Source organism: Phasianus colchicus, chromosome 1 (genome assembly GCF_987193195.1).
Source record: "Phasianus colchicus chromosome 1, bPhaCol1.hap1.1, whole genome shotgun sequence".
NCBI lineage: Eukaryota > Metazoa > Chordata > Aves > Galliformes > Phasianidae > Phasianus > Phasianus colchicus.
The window spans coordinates 31,545,583-31,566,590 of NC_143436.1; the positions used below are offsets into that span (position 1 = coordinate 31,545,583).

The window sequence follows — 21,008 nt, forward strand, 5'->3', positions numbered from 1 at the left end:
AAGACAAATGACCACTGCTCTTTTGAGTACACTGTTTTGCATATAAAGATATGGCTGCTGAAACTGGAACAGTATATTGCATGTGATGACCTCAGTCAACTTTTCCCATTACTGCCTGCTGGCAGTACAGAATTATAGTGCTGTATATTATCTCAAATTACTGATATCTTAGGAAAGATCCATTATTTGAATTGAGGGCAAGCTGAAGTTAAATACATTCTAGCCTCCTGCTCCACGAATCTTGTTTACTTCTGCCTTTCAGTTTAACGGTAGCTCATGTATGTGTTCACACCAGATTCAAAATTGGTCATCTAGCTTGTCCATTCCATCGGCCATAAATACATTGCTTTAGTTGATGTGTGACAGTAAAATATGATTCCAAGCAGGTACGGTAATTATTTGCTTGTTTTCATACGGAATGCATAGAAACATATATCCAATTGTTAGTTCCTAGACATTTTTAGTAGAATTTTACTAGTCTGGTTTTACAAAGAATGTTTTTCATGCAATTTCAACGTGTGTCTGCCTTCAAGTGCTTTAAAACCTGTTGACCAAGTTCAGCCAAGATTGATGGAGAGGAGTGAGCCTCAAATTCCAATAACCACTATGATAATTAGCAGGTGCATAAAGGAAGCAGACCACAGAAATGTTGGCAATGTAGGAGGGCTAGGGACAACTTGAACGCTGTGTATTCTGGATATAGTGGGGTTTTGACCCATTGGCCCCTGCATGAATGTTGTTCTGAATCAGTTGTAGTGTGTGTTGCTCCTTGCTCTGTCAGTTGGAGGGGTGGGAATATGGGAGCTGGGAGAAGTCTGCAGGTCTGTGGTGGGCATGGGAGGAAGAAAGCAGTGACTGCCAAGTGTGAAATAAAGAGTTGAGGGCAATTTAGAATGTGCTGCAGTATTGTGATAAGGAGCTCACATTTTTGCATGGGCCAAAGGGATAAGTAAATATATTAATGGAATATGAGGAATATAAAACTCAAATCCATGATTCATTATTTCCATTGCTCACAGAGTGATTTTAAAAGCATTATGTTTTCTGTTGCTTCTTCCCTTGGTATACTGTTTGTTTTTTTTTCTTGTGTGGTGGTGGTGTTTACTAACTTTCTATGGTTAAAGAAGGGAAGTGGAATTACAGAAAATTATCTGTACTGCTCTTAGTGTCATAGGATGTAGATATGAAAATTTGTATAGTAGTATAAAATTGCCTTAATATATTTGGCTTTATATTTTGAAATGCAACGAGTCATTGGCACATAAAACCTAAGAAGTGTAAGAATTGAAGCACTGTATGCTTGAAAAGCTTCTTGTTTTGCATAGCAAATATTTTTGTCCTATGAAACTTAAAGAAACTTACAAACTTGATTGCTTTACCAACTAGACATTACAGCAAGTTAACAAATCTTCCAGCAGGGTGCAGTCTTTTCTAAGGATTTCTAACACCTTCAGCTTAACACGGTTTACATGTATTTTGTGTGTAAATATTACTTTGTCTGCTTAACAGCTGCAGTGCAATCAACTTTGTCTTAGAGTGTGCTCTTTTAATTGTACTGTCTGTGTGTTGTGATTGTGTTTAACACCTGAGACAAAATTAGATAGGATCAATTTAATGGTAGTGTGGAACCATCGGATTCCAGCTGAGGGAAAAATGAAGGTCTGTCCCACTATTTTTAGTTCTCCAGAATGAAATATTCCTTCTCCCCTCCCCCCCTTCTCACTCATTAAATAAGATCACTGTTGCTTTGCATCAATAAATGGATTCAGATAGGAGTGCGCTTTTTCCATTCAAATAATAGGATGTTAACATCAAAGCTTAATTGTATTTAAATGTTTCACACTTCTGAACAACTAGCCAAAATGCAGCCACCCAGCTGAAATGGCTGATATTTCAGTAGCTGCCTTCAGACTGGGTAGAGTTGCAAGTCATAGGATGAAATTGGAGCCATTTGCTACGTCTGCAATAAAAATACTGTAAGCTGATGTTATGTTTGTCTTGACTAGATAGATACTAAACAAACGTATAACTTGTATTATAATTAATTTTGTTTCCTAGGAGACATAAATAGCAACACTATGTAATTTTAAATGTAATAGAGAAATGCTTGTAATTTGTCCTGCTTATAGTGATTGTGAGCAACAAGTGCTGCAGTCCAAGGTTGTTTGTTCAGTGAGCTGGGTATTTCTTATTTGTTGTGTAGGTATTTCTACTTTGACCTAGGAAGAGGATGACATAAATCCTTTGTGCCATAAGCAGACTGACTGACTCCTGGGTCAGCTCAGTTTTGTCTACAGGCAGCCCAGTATATCACTGAGGATATATCTGTGTTCTGTAGTACCAGCTCTGGTATTTCAAATATGCCATTCTTTTGGCTTCTGCATATTACTATTAAAACTCCTAGTGTTGACTGCATGAAAGCGTTTTCAGCACATAAAGTTCCATTCTGTGAAATGATACTTCTACCCAGCAGGTACTTCATGCAGAGCCTTTGATGGTACTTGAAAACAAGGTAACAAACCATTTGTCACTTACAAGGTTTTAGTGTTGGGGCATCAAGAGTGAGGAGAAATCAGAATTTCATAGATATGTCATATGTCATGTCTAATTCAAAGGATTGTATTAAATATTTGAAAGTAAAATAATTCTCATTCTTATCTAGGAAAGAGTTAACATTTTTTAAAAAAATAAATAAATAAATTCAAGTAATCTAGAAGGTTACCAGTAGTGAAAGAATGAGCTCTTACATCTTTCTGTCCAGAGCTGTGAACTCCCACTGCTTTTTTTCTTTTTCCTTTTTTGTCTTTTTTCTCCCTTCTCTTTTCTAATTGGCTCTGGCTTTTCTTTCTTTTTTTTTTTTTTAATATATTTTCTTCTGAAATTGAATGAAAAATATTAATCTGGGAAAGAAATAAAAGGCAGGATATATTGCCTGTGTTTCAGTGATTAGGGCTAGCTTGGAAAGTATTTTTGTCTCTGATCCATTGTGAAGTAGTGAAAGTTGTGTAAGAGTAGTGGGGTTCCATAGCACAGCTAGGAATGAGAGTGAAAGATTGGGTAGTAACTAACCCAAATGTGAGCTGCTTTGGCAGGGCAGCATGACTTGATCAAACTTCTGGCTCTGGAGTCATATCCTCCTTTGTGCAGCTTTTCGGTGCTCTTAGGATCTGAAATTCTGCTAATTCAACCACTGTACTGTGAAGAAAATTAAGTGTTATATTCATGTGCAATTTTGTTTTTATATGCACATTTATGCACTTCTGAAATTATGTATGTTTTTTGGTTTTTGTCCATCTTTCTGTGTTGAAATGGTTTGGCACAGGGTCAGTCAAACACCAGAGGGAGCGGTAATGCTTTGCCAGGGTGAAGTATCAACATAGCAACTGCAGCTGAATTTGCTTATTTTTGCTCTGGACCTATGTTCTCCAGGTCTAGTAGGTTAAAAAAAAAGAAGATGAGTACAAAAACACTATCATCTCGCTGTCTGCATTTCTGTATACTGGCTTTTCTTTATGCTTGAACTCAGAAGACTCAAAAAAGACAAAAGAAGTTTTGCTACATTTCTAGTTATCAGGCAGTATCAAGGCAAAACTGTGTTGGAGATGAACCAGTGATTTTTAAGGCTAGTTAGTTGCTTGAAGTATAGCCTAATATTAGCTCTGTATGTTAATTGGTGTGATCACTATACATTCCTACGCTGTGTTAGAGTTTTTGTTTTGTTTTGAACTAATGAAGTCAAGCAATGTAAGGGATGGATCTTAAAATAGCGAGATGTTAGAAAGCTAAATCTGATTAAAGGTTTCTGCATCATTAAAGGAATGGCAAAGGTCTAAATCCTTTTCTTGAATCAAAATAAAATATTTTTAGAGAAGTTTAAATATGAAACGTAACTACATCAACTTGTATTCAAGTAATCACAGAATCACAGAATGGCCAGGGTTGGAAAGGACCTCAAGGATCATGAATCTCCAATCCCCCGCCACGTGCAGGGCCACCAACCACCCCATTTAATGCTAGGCCAGGCTGCCCAGTCTGGCCTTGAACACCTCCAGGGACGGGGCATCCACAACCTCCCTGGGCAGCCTGTTCCAGTACCTCACCACTCTCTCTGTAAAGAATTTCCCCCTGACATCCAACCTAAATCTCCTCTCCCTCAACTTAAAACCATTTCCCCTTGTCCTGCTGTTATCTACCCTTTCAAAGAGTTGATTCCCCTCCCCTCTGTAGGCTCCCTTTAGGAACTGAAATGCTGCAATGAGGTCACCCCACAGCCTTCTTTTCCCCAGGCTGGACAGGCCCAGCTTGTCCCTCACTCTGTCTTCAGAGGGGAGGTGCTCCAGTCCCCTGATTACCTTTGTTTCCTCTGGACCCTCTCCAACAGCTCTCTGTCTTTCTTGTACTGGGGGCTCCAGACCTGGACACAGCATTCCAGATGGGGCCTCACAAGAGCAGAGTAGAGGGGGACAATTGGCTCCCTGTCCCTGCTGGCCAGCCCTCTTCTGATGGAGCCCAGGATACCATTTGCTTTCCAAGCTGCAAGGGCACACTGCTGGCTCATGTTAAGCTTTCCATCCATCAAGACCCTCAAGTCCTTCTCCACAGGGTTGCTCTCCAGGACCGTTTCTTCCAGTCTGTATGGATGCCTGGGATTCCTCTCGCCCAAGTGCAAAAACTTTGCACTTTGCTGTGTTGAACCTCATTATGTTCACCCGGGCAATAATTTGATTCTGCAATCTTCCAGTTGTGTGTTTGATTATATTGTGATAAAACCAGTGTAAATTGGCTTTTCAGAGGCCCTGTGAAGTTTAATGGGAATAAGTATATGGTTGTAAATTATTATTTTTTAATAGCATCCATTCACTGGATCTATCAATGTAAATAATAATAATAATAATAATAATGAAATCAAAATAGTTGAGAAAACACCAGTAATATCAAAAACCAGTGTAAAGATGTGTCAGACTGTTAGTAAGCATGTGCTGACAAAGGTATGTGATATCTCTAGACTGGATCCTGATCATGCTTTAATAAACTGGTTGCCTCATCTTCTTTCTCCTCCCTCTCTTACCACTGCCATAGTCCAGGGTGAATTGCTCTGTAGGCTGCTGATGAAACCCTAGGTATAGGTTTTGCATACAGTCTAACTAGGAAAAACTGAAGCTCTTGTCCTAACCTATGCCTCTGCCTGAATTTGTGGTCTGTGCTGAATTAGCAGTGTCTGCCTCAGCATCTGTGTGCTTTAATTGCTGGGCGGGCAGCCTGGCTGAGTGCAGGTGGTAGTTGTGTGGCAGGAGAACAGACATCCCTCCAGGGCTGTGACACCTCCCATTTGGAAAGGGAGGTTCAAGGAAGTACATCTGCAAGGAACTACAGCTGTGTGTATGTCCCGACTTGACAAGGCAAAATTGTAGTAGGAATTGTAGGTGAAAGAGTTAGAGATGGTGAGCTGGCTGCAGCCTCATTGCAGATAGGATTTCTTGAATGCTTTTTGTGCTTGCTCAAAATAATAAATAAATCATTTAAAATAATATCTGGCTTTGTGGACAAGTTGTTAACATGTGTGGTGCAATGTGTATACTCTGCATAAAGCCCAGTCCATGGTGTTTGCATACAGTTCACGTGAATAGTGGTGGGACCTTTTCTGAGCAGACTCAGGAGGCTGTTGGTTCTGGCAGACATGCAGTCATAGATGGAAATCAAATGGCTGAGGCTGTTGCTGTTACAAACCTGTCGCCTTATGCTTCTCCCACTTTCCAGCTGATGATGTCAAATGTTCTCATGTATCAGCTCATGGCCCACCTATTTTCAGGTAAAATCATCTGATTCCAGTTTGCCTTGAAGACGTTGGACTGAGAGCAACAGTGATTCATGAGCTGATTCAGGAGTGGAGCAGCTGTCTTCCTTTAGGAGCAGCCACATTTATCAAAAGGGAGGGGCAGGAGGCTGGGTGGTGACAGCTTCTATTGTCTGATCTCTATCTGCTGGTGCACGTCTGCTAGAACCTTATGGTAGTTTGCTCAACCTAATGCTAAAACTCACGTCAGTAGCTGACAAGTGTACTTGCATGTGTTACAGCACGGAGTGCCTAATCTCAACTAGCACAATTTGATACCTTCTGAACAGCGCAATTTGAAACCCTATTTGAGAAAGGGCCAGCCAGTCTAGTTGGATAGGCAAGTCTTAAAGTAGTCATTTCTAAGTCAGGAAATTGGCAGGTATGGCAGAGATGAATTTCTAGGGAAACAGATGTGGGTAATATTAAGAAATCTGACACTTCAGAGGAAAGTGGAGGATCCTGAGACTACACATTCAATTTAACTTTCCCCATGTTACCATCATGGTAAGAGTTGCATTCTGGGCACATTTCTAATTTGGAACGTTTTTTTTTAACAAATGTAAATTGTTGTTTTTCATTTTGTTATCCAAAAAGCTCCTTAGATGGCTGTAGTCCTCTGTCACTAGATTAACCACAGGAGTTTTTGTGATCCTAGCCCAGTGAGAAGTCAAACAAATATGAAATTCTCTTGTAGTAGCACTTAACTGTATGTTACAGCGCATGCCATATTTTATATCTTTCTGCATTGACAACGTGTTTTTTTCTTCACAAAATGAGGACCATGCTATTGATGTGTTTATAATGTAGCAAGTTAAAACTGCCTTCGTAATGTTCACTTTTTTTTTTCTTTGTAAATGGATATCAGTATTTCATAGTATTACATCATTTTGATGCGTACGTGGCTAAAAATAAGACAATAATATTTTCAGTTTCTTTATGTACCCCTTTGGACTATTGGTGTTCTCATGACACAGACAGCACCAGTGCAAGAATGATGTAACTACTGCTCTGATAACAGAGCTGTTTGTTGCACTGTGAAATGACTTAAGTTGATTCTAATCACTTCCTACTTTCAGTAACCAGTTGTCTGTCTGGATTTAAACAATATATTTTCATCACGTTTACACTTTAAACTTCTTGATTTTTTTACTGAAAAAAAAAAACAAGTCAAGGATAATGCAAGCTTGAACTCATAGGTAGACTGAATAAAGATTCCCAGAAATCCTTTGGCCCACCTTCCTTTTCTGAGGCAGGAAGGGAGTAGAAAGAGAATATCATGTGAGATGTTCAGTTGGTCACGTGTAATTATTAAAAACCAAAACTTGGGAAGGTCTCACCTAGTTGATGTTCACTGTGTAGCCCACATGTCCTTAGGGTGCTGTGTGGCTGAAGGCTGTGCTGGGGGACCGCAGGGCAGGGGAGGAATGCTGTGGAGGCTCATCAGAAACTTATAGAAATACACTTGCAAGTACCAAGGTACTTGTGAAACTTTACCTTTGATATGACTGTATTTGATAGGCTAGAAGGATAGGAGATATACTTGGAATCACTACAAACTAGTTCTTGTCGTCGGCCTGATTTGCCACTACCCAGGCCTGAAGAGATTCAGAGGTTCATTTTATCAGACATTTTTTGTCATTTGGATTTATTTGCAGTCTGCTTCTCCAATTGAACAATCCCGGGCTCTTTTAGTACTTCTGTATATCACAGAGTACTTTATTTTACTGTCCCCTTCTTACTGACATCACATAAAAGCTAAGTAACTTGCACAAAGCTAGCTAGCCCGTGGCAAAAATCCTAATGGTTGCCAGGTCTTGGCCCACTGCTTTTAGTATGACTGCTGTTGTAGTCTTTATTTTTCTCTTTCATCAGTGTTTTAGTGGAATTGAACTAGTTCGTAACTTCTAGAAAGTAATCACTAATAATGCTGGAGAAAGAAGAGAGAAATATGCTCACCTCCACCTGGTAACTTCATTACACCGTTATCATAGCATTTTTTAAGTGCCTGGGAGAGAAATTACCTTCTTTTTTTTCCAATCTACTGTTAGAATTTTTAATAATCCCTCTCATTAAATTGCATTCCTTCGTATCCTACTCGTTTGTAGCATGCCAGATCAGCTGTGTGTACCAGAGCAAGCTGTGCACGGTGTGCCAATCTGTGCTGGCTCCCTTTGCTGCTGCGCATGCAGCCTATAACAATCCTGCCTAGGTCTCCCCCACCCTTTGCTCTTAGACACACACTTTATTCTTACACTGAATGTGGTCTTTGTAATTTTTGATTCGTTTCCTTGATATTCTTACCCCTTTGTTACAAGCGTAGAGTGTTACAGAGGAAGAGAGTGTGGAGCTCTCCCTGTCTTAAATCTCTTCTCATATTCTTCTTGTATCTTCCTATGGCATGACAAAATACTTATGCATGAGATTGTTTTGATAAACTGTAACTTGATACATGCAGTTCAGAAGGTACTTTTTCTTTTTAAAACCAATCTCTTCCTTATAATGGCCCCAGCATGTTGTTTTTAAGCCCTCCATGTGTTGTACAAACATACTGCTTAGAAATGTGGCTGCCTGACTTTCTTGCATGTGTTCACTGCAATCCATCTGGTATGCTCCAGCTCCCTGGAGTTTAACACTTTTAAAAATATTTAATAACTCTTTCTGTGTCCTTTCCCAAAGGAAAGCTACCTGGAATAAATGTTCAGGCCATTTGGGACATAAGTTAGAACCCTTGGTCCATTTAAAACAAATGAACAAAAGCCTCAGTTGCATTTTTCTTTGGCAATTAAGACAGAGGGCAACTTGCTCAAGTGGTGCTGGGACTGCATTACTGGCTCCAGCCCGTATTTGTATTGGCCAAGGTTAATTCAACACAGCTTATGTCAGATGTGGATTTCAGTCTAGTCGAGAAAAATGACTTCTATACTGACTGTCTCTTAAAGTTTAACTACAATTGTTTGCTGTGGGAGCTTGGAAGAATTGCAAGGCAGCCTTTGCTCTTCGGGCTCAGGCAAGCTTCGTCTGGTTCCATTGGCAGCTGGTCTGGCCTGGCTGATCATTACTGCTCCTGGTCCTGCTTGCTTGCCTGAAGAATCTTGTAAATACCTTGCTGGTTATAGTCAGTCAGCAGACAGTTTGTTTTAGCTGTTAGTGTTAGATAGCTTTATGAAACAGTGCTTACCGGTTTAAAACTATTTACAGCTACTCTCTGCCGTTTGCTGCCTGCTTCTATTGGCATTCAGAATTGTTGTAGCAGGGTTGGCTGAGCAGTTCATTGTGAACCTTCCTGCTCTGCTGCAGGCCGGGTTGGTTCAAATAGCTGAAGTGAGTGGTCGAGCTAACCCAGCTGATGCTGCCTGCAGCTGTGTCCTGGGCAGAGATGGGCACACTGACATCCAGGTGGTGGCTTCTGCAGTGGCTTCAGGGGTTCTGTGTTGGTGGCCTGACGCGGCATGGTGGTTCCTTGTGCAGTGATACAGTGCATGAGCACAGGTACTTTAGCACCACGTACTGCAGCAACTCCCCCAGCCCTGCTCCTCTTTTGTCAAGAATCTTAATGTTTTATGTTAGAAAATACTGAAGGACATTTCTTATTTACTAGATATTTTTCTTCCTTTTAGTCAAGTTTTGAGAAGTTTTAGGTGTAATTGCTGAGTTATGAACTGTTCCTTGTTATCAGAGCCTTATTTCCAAAGTAATTTGATGATACAGAGAGTTGCTAAGTAGCATCTTACAGGAACGCTGTAGTCTATTTGATGGGTTGGGTGATGGACTTGCATAGAGATCAGTGGGAAGCATGTGCCTTGGTGTTTATGTGCTTGTGAAATTGAAGTTGGCACACACCTACTTGCTTGTGTCCTTACATAGCTTTGAAGCTCTGACTATAAGCCTAAGGCTTGGTGCATCTTGTATTTTATATTATTTTCATTTTTTCAGCGTTATAAAGAAGCAACTGACTTTCCTTTTAAGTTCCCAGTCTGCACGTTTTAAATAAAGAAAATAAGCGTTTATTTTGTATTTATTACTAAATTTGCAGACTGAGTTTAGAAAGGGATGTTTGGTGCATTTCAAGATTCTCACTGTAAAATCTTGTTTCAATTGAAATTGTTTCATTTAGTGAGGGATACCTCTGTGTTTGCAAGCATGTGTGTGATGAACAGTGAGTGTATCAGTTTAGACAATTACTTACTGTATCTTGATTATGTGTAGATGAAATTAAAAAGTATATTACTGAGAATTAATTTGAAATTCTGCTTTTTTGTGTTACTGTTATTAAAAAAAAACAAAACTAACGCCTAGGGAATAGTAATTCTCTTCCTCTTTCCTTGTAAATTGGTTTCTTTCTATCCTGTTTCTTAAACAATGCTCCTTATTTTTGCACAGTACAGTTACTTATACTTTTTCTTGTCAATAGAAATGTATCAGTACAGTTATTGCCATAGGAACTCATCAAAACATGACAACTAATACCACTGTAGTGGGATGTAAAATATGAGGATTGTAACCTGATCCTTGAGAAGGAGGCTGGCCATGGGTTTAAGTACTTTTCCAGCTCTTAAGTAATGGTAGTGATTAACCTAGTTTAATGAAAAAGGTGTGCAAGCACTGCTGAGATGAGCTGCAACTTCCATGAATCCTCTTGGTGCTGTTATATTGCTATTCAGAGGTTGTGTGGAGTTGTTCTTATTTGGGGGACTGCATCTCTTTGATTCTGTTTTCGTTAGCAATGTTTTATTGTGTTGTTATTCATACTTAAAAAATAATATTATGAAGTGTTTCGTTGGGGAATATTTTTTCAGCTTGAGGTACATTTACATTTCCAGAATGGGTCATTTTAGAACTTAGTCATGTTAGCGTTGCACTCGTTCTCTTTCCACTTCTGCCTCAGAAAAGTGATTGCGTGTTTGGAACAGGCAGGGAGTACTGATGTATTGAATTAATTGTAGTACTGCTTTACTATGAAATGTTATAAGTAGAGTTGAGAAGTTTGTTATCTAACAGCTGCTGAGGTGTTTAACTTCAGGTTACTTGTTGGGGGAACAAGCAGAAGATGCCAAAGAAAAGGAAACCCACTCTTAGTAGGCAATGAATGTGTTCAGTTCTTACTTCCACTAGGAAATAGTCATAAGATGTTGAGAACACTTGAATTCCTGTGTTGTGCCATTTCTGACTGTGTAAGATACATGAGTGGGAGAGACCTGTAGCTGACATACCTCAGCATGTTAGATGTTGTGATATTTGATATACAAATTATGTCCTTTTTCTGAAATGGGCCATATAAATGTTACATCAAATCTTGGTCTCAGTTATCTTGAAGCAATTTTTGTTTAAATGAAAACCTAAAATGACTGTATTGATTTAATTGCAATTACTTCATATTTACACTTCTAAGCATTCTGTTCTTGTACTCACGGGCATTATTATTAACCCCTAGAACAGATGGGAAACGAAAATGAGCTCATTCAGAATTTCATTTTCATTAAAGCAGTTAAAAATGTAAATCAAATTTTGTGTTCCTGAGTCCTCAAAAAAACAGCACTGGAAAGTTTTTTTGCTCCTAACTTTCCTGATATTTTTGGGGGAGATGGAGGTGAGCAAGACCTGGGCTGGTTTCATGTAGGTGTTCGTATCCTTGTGAACATGACAGGAATAGCTGCAGTGGCACACTACAGGTGCTGGAAATATCCACTGCTCCAGGCTGTACCTACAGAAAGTGGGAAAAAGAAATGAAAAATTGCACTGACAAAGAGGAATTGATTGTTACTTTGTAGAAGGAAATGTGGGAAGGGAGAACTCAATATTGGAGAGATTCTTAGAAAAGGCAAAAAGGAAACAGGAAAAGCACTTCCCCCCTGATTTCTTTTGTTGCTGGGTAGGTTTTAAGTTTCTCATATATAGCAGACAAAAATGTGAATGGCTGAATTTTTGGAAGGTGTTTCAGTTTTCTTGAGTCTATAGAAGTAGTGCTGTCATCAGAGTACAATGTCTGATCACTTACAGGTTGTTTTTAAAGCACACAGTGTTGTATACACTTCCTTTTTTCTGAGCGTTGGATGTTATTGCTGGGTTAACACGTGTTATACTACTGAAGGATTTAATTGTTTTCCTCAGTGATTGGAAGGCGCAGAGGTACAGATGTGCAGAATATTCTGCAGATATATTCCTCATTTCTTGTTCTAAATTATCTTCGAGAAAGTTTGCTCGTTTGTACAGCTGATTTTATCTCTGGGAAGAAAGTTGCACTAGCCTGAAGGGACGATAGGCATGTCTTGAGCTTTAGGTCATTATGAGTGAATAATAGAGAGCCGCTCCGTGCTGATAAGAGAAGATGCACAGCATTGCTCAGATACATGCGGAGGTCAGCGCAGTCAAGAAAGCAGGAGTGCTTTTAATCTGCACACTATGTGATTAGTTCTGCGTATGGAACTTCTTAGTAAAAAAAAAATTACTTGCAGGGCTTCCCTCTGCCTACCAGCATGCCATGAAACTTCATTTTAGTTTCAGCAGGGTGTGTATTATCTATTAGATGTTCTTGTGTTACAAAGACAATGCAGTGACAAAAAAGAATGAAGGTAGAAATGTGTGATGATGAGGAAGTAGAGACGTGTCCTATGTGTGTGTGCCAGTGCTTCAGTCAGTGTCATCTTAAGTGTACCTGTGTCTGAAAGTTGATGGAGCATAAACCCAAGGGAGAGCTATTCATTCTGGGATCCCAGAAACGAGGGTAGAGTCAGAGGCATGGTTTCCTGGCAGCTAGCCATGGATCCTCTTTCCAGAGAGCATTTTTTGAGCCAATTTCTCATACCAAAGATTTGACTGTCTAAAGGCCAGCACTACTGGCCTTTTAGGTTAGATATTAGGAGGAAGTTTTTCACACAGAGGGTGGTGACGCGCTGGAACAGGTTGCCCAAGGAGGTTGTGGATGCCCCATCCCTGGAGGCATTCAAGGCCAGGCTGGATGTGGCTCTGGGCAGCCTGGTCTGGTGGTTGGCAACCTTGCAGGTAGCAGGGGGTTTGAAGCTAGATGATCATTGTGGACTTTTTCAACCCAGGCCATTCTATGATTCTATGATACTGAATGCTGCTAAGAAGTCCAAGGCATTGAGAAGGGCCGTTTACCTTCAAACCATCGACAGCAGGAAACTGTCACATCTGCTGAGGCAGTCTGGGTCGAGGAAGGACTACATTTAAGCTGGTAGCTTTAGTTACGATTGCTGTTTCATTATAATTGAATGTTCAGGAGTAGGTATATATTTTTAAATTCTAGAAGAAAATTGTTCATCTCTGATATATCTGAACTACATACACAGTGTGTTCTGATTTTGTTACTGGAGTGTGTGTGGCAGTGTGTGTAGCATTTAGTGCTATTTATCAGCTGTACAGTGTAGTGAAAAGACTTGGGAGGGTGAGAGGTAACATTTAGATTACTAAATTAAAAAATGCATACTTATTTATTACTTAATTGAGATCTGCACTTAGGTGAATTTGTGGTTTCCAACTGAACTTTTACTGAACTTTTTTCAGTCTCAGTTTACCTTCTCTCAGCCTCATAAAAAGGTATGCAATACATTAATTGCAGAGCTTTTCCCACACATTATTTCCATTCAGAATAATAGGAATGTGATAAGCTGTACTGGATTTACTTGATATGAAAAGCCTGGTCAATCCACAGTGGAGGATCAGGTTTTATCTCTTCTAAACCTCGGACCACTAGCAGGGACTCAGTACCATTTCTAATACTTAATATTTGAATGCTGTTAATACTGTATTCTATTTCTTAGCTTTCGTGTAAAAGATAACAATTTCTCTTCTAGTGCTTTTAACATATTCTCAGTCTCCATATACTCAGTTTACAGTTTGAGTATTTTTACCACATGATTACTCAAATTACTCAATGAGAATGCTGTTGTGGTAAACAAAAGCAGGATTTTCTGTTGTTTGTTTGCTTTTAAATAAAAATATTCAAAATTTCTTTTCCTTTTGCCTTAAAGAAATTTGCCTGATAATCTTGAATGCCTCAGACAGATAGTTCTCTACAGGATGTCTATCTCTGGGCTTTATCTGTTTTCATCATGTCCTTTTGTTCTTTCCCTTTAATGCTTGTGTGTGTTCTAATTTCTTTGCAGTATCATACAAGCCAAAGCACAAATGCTTATAAATTCTTTATGTTCATTATGTCACTGACAACTTTAAAATCTACTAAGGAGTAACACTTCATCTGTCGTTGAGCTTCTCCACTTTGTATTGTCAGAAGCTGCCCCTGCAGCATTCTGTATTTACCCCCTATAAGCATTACTTATTAGTGAATTAATTAAGCAGAAGGCTAGTTGACACAAAATGGTTCATGTCCATACTTCTAGCCCTAAAAACCAGAGTAGCTATATCCAAATTTTCTTCTGGGAATGGTCACCTTTAAGTGTTAGGGAGAAAGCTAGTTGGCCTGGAGAAATTGTTTCAGGCCCTTCTCTAACAATTTCACAGTACAGGCAGTTCATTTCTATGCATGGGAACTCTCACAGCATTGTTTATTTTAGTATAGATGTGTAGCTTTTACGTGTTTAGACAGCTAAATCAATATGTTACCTCTTTATCATCATTTCTCAATTTGTACATGGCTGTGTTCTCAGAATACGCTGGGATGCTTAACGAGCCCTGTAGCAGTATGTTGGTGCTTCTTGATCAAAAGATCTTAAAATTAGTCATTGTTGTTTTAGTTTCAGTCTGGATGTGTTTGTGTTTCAAACATGCAGATATTTTCAAGTTGAATGTTTTTCTGCAGGCCAGATTGCATTCTTTCTTACAAACTAATTTCTACTAGGACTGTGAGGTAAAGAAGGGACTCACTCCCCAGACAGCTTTTTCTTCTTCACATAGAACTTAAAGTATCTGTGATCCTATTGTGCAGAAACCCAGGAGGATTTTCTTAATCAGATTTTTTTTATTCTGCTCTTATTTTTTTTAATGAATATTTGATGCAGCTGTGGTATAATGTTCAAGAATTAATTAATTTTCATATTTTTGTTTGATTAACAACATAAATAGAAACGTTTGCTTTGATTGTGTGGTCTACATGTGAGAAATTGTGAATGGATTTAATTGCAGGAAAAATACGATTGATAAGATGAAGGCAGAGGGGTGCAACACTGAATATGTGCAGATTCTAACAATGAAGTTACAGAAAAATTGGTGTAGTGGTATATTTTATATAGACTTGTAGATTCATTAAATTTAAAAATAGCCTGTGCACAACCGAAATCAGTGAACTCATTTTTTTTGTTCTGTGTCAAATGATTTACTCAGTATCTGCTGAACAGGCAGGGAGAAGTAATGTGGAAACCTTTATTTTGGTGGATGGAGCAACTGCTGGGAATCCAGAACACCTTTTTCTAGATGGCTGTTTTCATGAGATTTGTGTATCTCATTTGCTATTCCTTTGTATAGTCTCCTTCCAATTAGCTGGCTTCCTACTGCACACCTATCTGCACCTCTTGGGAAGTAGTGCCTGTATGTTGCAAAGAGTGAAGAGAGGGAGAGCAGAGAAAGGACTGGGGAGAAAGGATCACTTTCCAGTGCTTATGATGCTCCTTTGGCCATGTAGAGTTTGGACTTTGAAGTCTCGTTCTAGAAACTGCTTAGGTGTTTTGTGTTCAGAGAAGAATCAACATTTATGTTGGCACTGTTATAATGAAATATGCAAGCATGAAGCAATACCTTTAATACCTTTTTTTTTCTTGTAGTGGTTTAAGTCACAGAACAAATATTTTTGTCTTCACTGCAGTTTCAAAAATGTGCAATATTACTAAATATTGGAAACATATGCAAATAAATAAATAGTACTTATTACCATCTGTAATACTGAAGATGTCGATGTTATTTGTAATGGATTGAGAGAAGCTCAGAGAACTGGAAATCCTTGGTAGGGTAAATTCTTTCCAGGGCGTTATTTCTGTGCAGTATTATCTATTGGCTAGCAGGCAGAAAGTTAGACACTTACTCCTGACATGGGGAAAAATGAGAATGAGAAGATGAGATTGAGAATGTTTCTTAGTTTTGTTGTGCAAATACCATCTATCATTTTCATATTAGGTGATGAAACTCTGAACTAAAGGCAACAGGGAAATCATATCCGTAATTGTGGGTAGTTTTCATCCTAAATTTTGGGAAAAAGTTGAGACTGACTTACCATAGAAATCTTCCCTTCATAAGAACAATCTTCAGACAAGGTGCTGACAGAATGTAATAAGTTGTACTGTTGTAATATGCATCATTTCTTTCTCCTTCTTTTGCACTGACGGGGTGAAAAAAGCAAAAATATTTTCTTCTAATTTGAATTTCATAATAGTTAAATAATAGACATGAGTAGCAATTGGCAAATGGATTTATAACTGTTTATACTGCATACAATTCTCTTTATTTAGTTAATCAAATACTTCTATATTATCTACATAGCTTTATACAGTCAATACATCTTCCAGTCAAATGTTATTTTCAATAATTTCACCATTCAGAAAGTTGTGTGCATTTGTACACCGTCTGCATTAAGAGCATAAACATGTATTTGCATTACAATGTGTTTATGGACATAGTTGTTCAGCTCTGGAAATAATTATGAAACTTCATTGTTTCCTAAGTGGCCATGGTCAAAATCCACTGGATGTTAAATTTTTGTTTTTAACTTTTGTCAGCAGCTCAAAATACATACTAGATTTTTAGTATGTATTAAAATGACTAATTGCAGTTATTGCACTATGTAGGAATGATCATTGCTGTTGTAATTTTTTTTTCTTCATGATATGTATTCTTTGTATGTATATTTTAAAAAGGTATTTCCTTTTTGAGTACATGTGGTAGATAAATATACAAAACACTGCCCCATCCTAGCATGTGACTATGAAAGAAGGCACGTATATAGCCAGCTTCTGTTCTTGTATTTACTTTGACACTTGACTTAGTGACCTAAATAGTTCACTGAAGACAAGTTTTTACATTCCATGCTGGCTTATAAGGCATGCTGTGTATAACTAATGCTGTATAGTAAGCTATATTGAGTTGAATCTATTATTATTGTATTACAGTATGTCTTCAGCATTACAATAATCTCTTATATTGCCGCCACAGCTGCACTGAATACAGGAATACTGCAAACGGTTGCAGAGACTTCCTCAGCATGGTGGCACTGAAGATTTCAGGCCATGTACAACTGCCAGTCAGTCTGTGGTTACCTGAAAAGAGATGAGGAGTGTGGGGTGACACTGTGTTGTTATGACCTGCTTTGTGCACGTCTCGATGCTTTAGTTATCATTTTTCGTGATTCCTACCACGTGGTACAATTCATAATAGTGCATCTTCTCTGTTTAGATTCAGGCACTGTCAGTAAATCTTAGTGCTGTAGATTGATTGTTTTCCAAAATAAGGGAAACTTGGGTTTTTCTAGAATTTGTGAGTGTGTTATGGATATAGCAAAAATCTCGAGGATCCTGATATTTTGCTTAAAGACTAAACCCAGACTACTGTCACACTTGACAGGCTTGATGAGCTGTCATCCTAGGAGGCAACAGAATGACTATAAAATTAGTAAGATGAGTAGGCCTTTGTTGGAAAGTTAATTCCCAGAAGTAGACTGGAGAATTAATACTATTAACAATGGCACAGCTCAGATATTCCTGGATGTGAAGCTGTCAGCTCTAGTAAAACAACTGCTGAAGCAGTAAGAGGTGTTGCTGTGGTAGAATACTTTTTGCCAAGCAGTAAGAATGCAGTAGAAGAGTTACTCCTGGAAGGTAACTGTGGACTTCAGCACTGGTTCATAAGGAGACTCAGATTAGTTTAATTTAAGTATATATAGAAATGAAAGCAAACCTGGAAGTGAAAGATTTCAAAAAAGTGAGTGTTGGAAACATTTTGATGCTAGTTACAGTGAAGCAGATGAAAATGTAGTTGCTTAATTGTGAAGACTTTGTCCACTGGGTCACTGTCATTACTGTGCAGATGCTTTCCCATGCAGTCCTCCTGCCAGATTGCACGGCAGGCATGGCAGGATTTAAGAAGAGTTAAAGGAATGTAGAAGCAGCAAGAGATCTGATTTTTGCCTTCAGCTGCTACCTTGGCTAACAGGACCTCATGGTGAACAAAGCTTTTGCCTTTTATTTCTGTACTTCTTTAGCAGCACAGATTTCCTCTTAACTTTGAGGCAGTCAAAATAAGTCATCTTCTCCTGCTGTCAATTCTGTAGTGTTTGTCTGGAATCTGTTGGAAGTCCTGGTAATGCAGTTTTTGCAGAGGCAGGTTTTCTATTTTGTTTTATTCCCTTCCCACCCCATCTGCCCTCATCTCTTGAATTTGTACTCCTGCATACACTCATCTAGCTAGCATAGATTTGTTTATCATCTTCCTCCTTATCATCTTACTACTTCTCTGAAAGAATGGTCAGGCACTGGAATGGGCTGCCCAGGGAGGTGGTGGAGTCACCGACCCTGGAGGTGTTCAAGGAACGTTTGGATTTTGTGTTGAGGGACATGGTTTAGTGAGAACTATTGGTGATAGGTGAGTGGTTAGAGTAGATCTTGCGGGTCTTTTCCAACCTTGGTGTTTCTGTGATTCTGTGATTGCTCCTCAGTTAGAGCATTATTAGTGTTAAAGCATAAAATAGTATCTTAATTTCTTTCCTGTTGCTGTTTCCATAGATATTAAGAACATATTTTCAGTGACTTGAACTGTCACCAAAATTGACATTTGTTTGTGTTTTTTGTTTTTAACTTTAAAGCATTACATGTTGCCTTTTTCCTGTTATTATCCAATAAGGTGAAACTTCCTACATTGCTCATGAGTTGTACACTTCTTTTTGTAACAACAGATAATCCATCCTTCCTTAGCGGATGCAGAAGTTCATCAAGACATGTATATGGTTTTCTTCTGTCTGCAAAGGCTTCTTGATAGGACACAAATTTCTTAACCAGATTTCAAGTGAAGCACAAATTGGACCATCTGTCACGTAATCTTATGTAACCTGTGTTACAAAACATTGTTAGCACATTTAAATGCCGGTACATGTAATCTTTGTTTACGTGTGGATCTGTTGGAAAGACTGAGACTCCCTTTCATGGGAATGGGGGCTTTCCCGGTTTGCTCACAGTTGGCCCAGCACATGCAGGAGGAGTGTTTGGGAAGGGGCTGGAGCTGGAGCTCCGGGCACGATGTGATACGTGCGGTTGGATGGGGCTGCATGGGAACAGAGTGGGGAACAGCGTGCTGCTGCCAGCTGGGAGAGCAGCAGGCCAGATGTTTGAAAAGCACGAATGCTGGCGTTTGCTATTCAGCTGGCTAGCTGGCCAAATACAGTGTGAAGGTCTTGATTTGTCAGCAAGTCTTAGTAGGTTCTCACAACAAACCAGGCATCAAGTGAGTACTTACTGAGAACTGCTGTGTAAGGAATGGTTTGCTGGGTGCTGCTTTGTGTGTCAGATACTCCGTTTTCAGTTTGTACAACATGAAATTGAAAAATACACAAACTATTTTGAAGGATTCAGTTGCTAGCTTGTAACTTGGGTTGGAATTCCTGGTACTGTTGCAGTCAAGGGAGAAAGTTCTGAAAAGATTGATGATGTCAGTGACAGAAGTTCCATAGATACGGAATCAAGTGTGAGGCAGCTTGGTGGTGTGTGCTAAAAGTTTGAACAGAACCTTGAAGTGTAGTGGTAAGTTAAGCATTTCTAGGAACTAGTTTACTTAACTCTCATGATGAGTTTTATAGAGGAACTTCCATGAAATGAGTGAGTATGTTAGACATGACTTGATGCAGCAAACTCATTAGGTTCTAAGCAGACTTTTCTATCTGGAGTGTAGCACCAACTTTTACCACGTGTGCTGAATGTTGCAACCTATAACTAGAACCACAAATTAATTGTGAAAGAGTCGGAAGAGATCTGTAGTGGAGAATTGCACCTGCTTCTCCTTTAGCTGAATGTGGAGCTAATGAATTGATTGTTGGACTGTAATACTTGATGCCATCTTTGCTGTTATCATGCATGGCAAATTGACTGTGCCCCAATACAGGGAGCGAAATATCCAAATAAGCCAGGCACTTTGTAGCAATACATAAAATTGATTGACAAATACTAAGCAAGCATGTGGAGGACTTGTAAGTTTTCACTCAGAGGCCATAGTAATTTTTGTCTAGATGCTTTTTTATTCAGATTCTCCAATTTTACAAGAAGCAGATTTGAAAGTCACTATAAACCACCGCTTGAGAGCTTGCTGCATTCTGTAAGCCCATTCAAGACTTCAGTTGATAGCAAATTCTGCTTGCCATTAGCTGTAGTGAAGAATTCTTTGTATTTGTATTTCTTTTCCCAGATATCTGAAAACAATCCTGAAGCTAACTTCTTTTTTTTTTTTTTTTCCTTAATTTTTTTCATGGACTGGAATGAAACAAAATGGAGTTCTGTCACAGGAACAGAATGTGTAATACATGAAATTGATTTTCCAGATAATGGATTTCTAATTCTGATTTCTAACTTTTTGGATATTTAGAGCAACCAGGTTTTCAGCAAGCATTGAAATGATCTGCCCTTTCAAATTAGCCATCCTTCACAGGTCTTTGGTTGCCCGTGTATTTTCCTGACATTAAGTACTTTGCATATCCTGTAGATCTGGCTGTTCACCAGACGTTTTCTTAAAAAAGTGAAGTCTCTCAGAGTAGAGGCATGATCCAAGCTGACAGGAGGTAGCGGGTTGTAAATTGAAATTGCGTTTCAGTTTCTTGAATATTTTAGGTCATGCATTCACTGGGCTAATGTCAATGTAAGATGCCATGTAGCAGCAGGATGGAGCTTTTCGGTATGTGTACAGAAGCCAGATTTCATCATTATTCCATTATCAGCAATGCTTCATTGTAGTACTTAGTTTTCGTCTCAGATGCCAATGAAAATTTTATACCTTATATAAATTGCTTGTTTTATTAGTCATTCCCTTCTGGTCCTTCATCTATTTTGTTGCTTTAGTTCATTTTTGTTTCATATTAGCTGCATCTTTCAGAGCCTAATCATTTATTGGCATTGAAATTAATAGAAGAGAGGATGAGAAGATCGAGACCTATGTTGTTGATATGTATACCTGAGACTTTGCCAAATTAAGGAACCCTTCTGACTCTAAAATCTGAGATTAAAGTGTGCATTTC

The 21,008-nt window shown here is 38.8% G+C and overlaps 1 protein-coding gene and 1 long non-coding RNA gene across 6 annotated transcripts in view; one reads left to right on the plus strand and one right to left on the minus strand.

The window, feature by feature from the left end:
* The window catches only part of ARID2 (AT-rich interaction domain 2), a 106,326-nt gene that overhangs the window by 33,961 nt on the left and 51,357 nt on the right, over positions 1–21,008 (plus strand). Inside the window, exon 1 of one of the 4 annotated variants that reach the window (XM_090137952.1) lies at positions 19,439–19,527. The exons of the other annotated variants lie outside the window; for them this stretch is intronic. The gene's annotated coding sequence lies outside the window, so the exon portion shown is untranslated. Of the gene's footprint in view, positions 1–19,438; positions 19,528–21,008 lie in introns of those variants that run through there. 4 annotated transcript variants of the gene reach the window in all.
* Positions 11,277–19,420, minus strand: LOC116226636 (uncharacterized). 2 transcript variants are annotated; one of them, XR_016465308.1, is made up of 4 exons: positions 19,244–19,332; positions 16,017–16,121; positions 15,678–15,829; positions 11,277–11,537 (listed from the first exon to the last, which is right to left on the minus strand). It is a non-coding gene; the product is annotated as an uncharacterized LOC116226636 (long non-coding RNA). The 2 variants fall into 2 exon arrangements; XR_004166382.2 differs by lacking the exon at positions 15,678–15,829 and having other exon boundaries at positions 11,303–11,537; positions 19,244–19,420.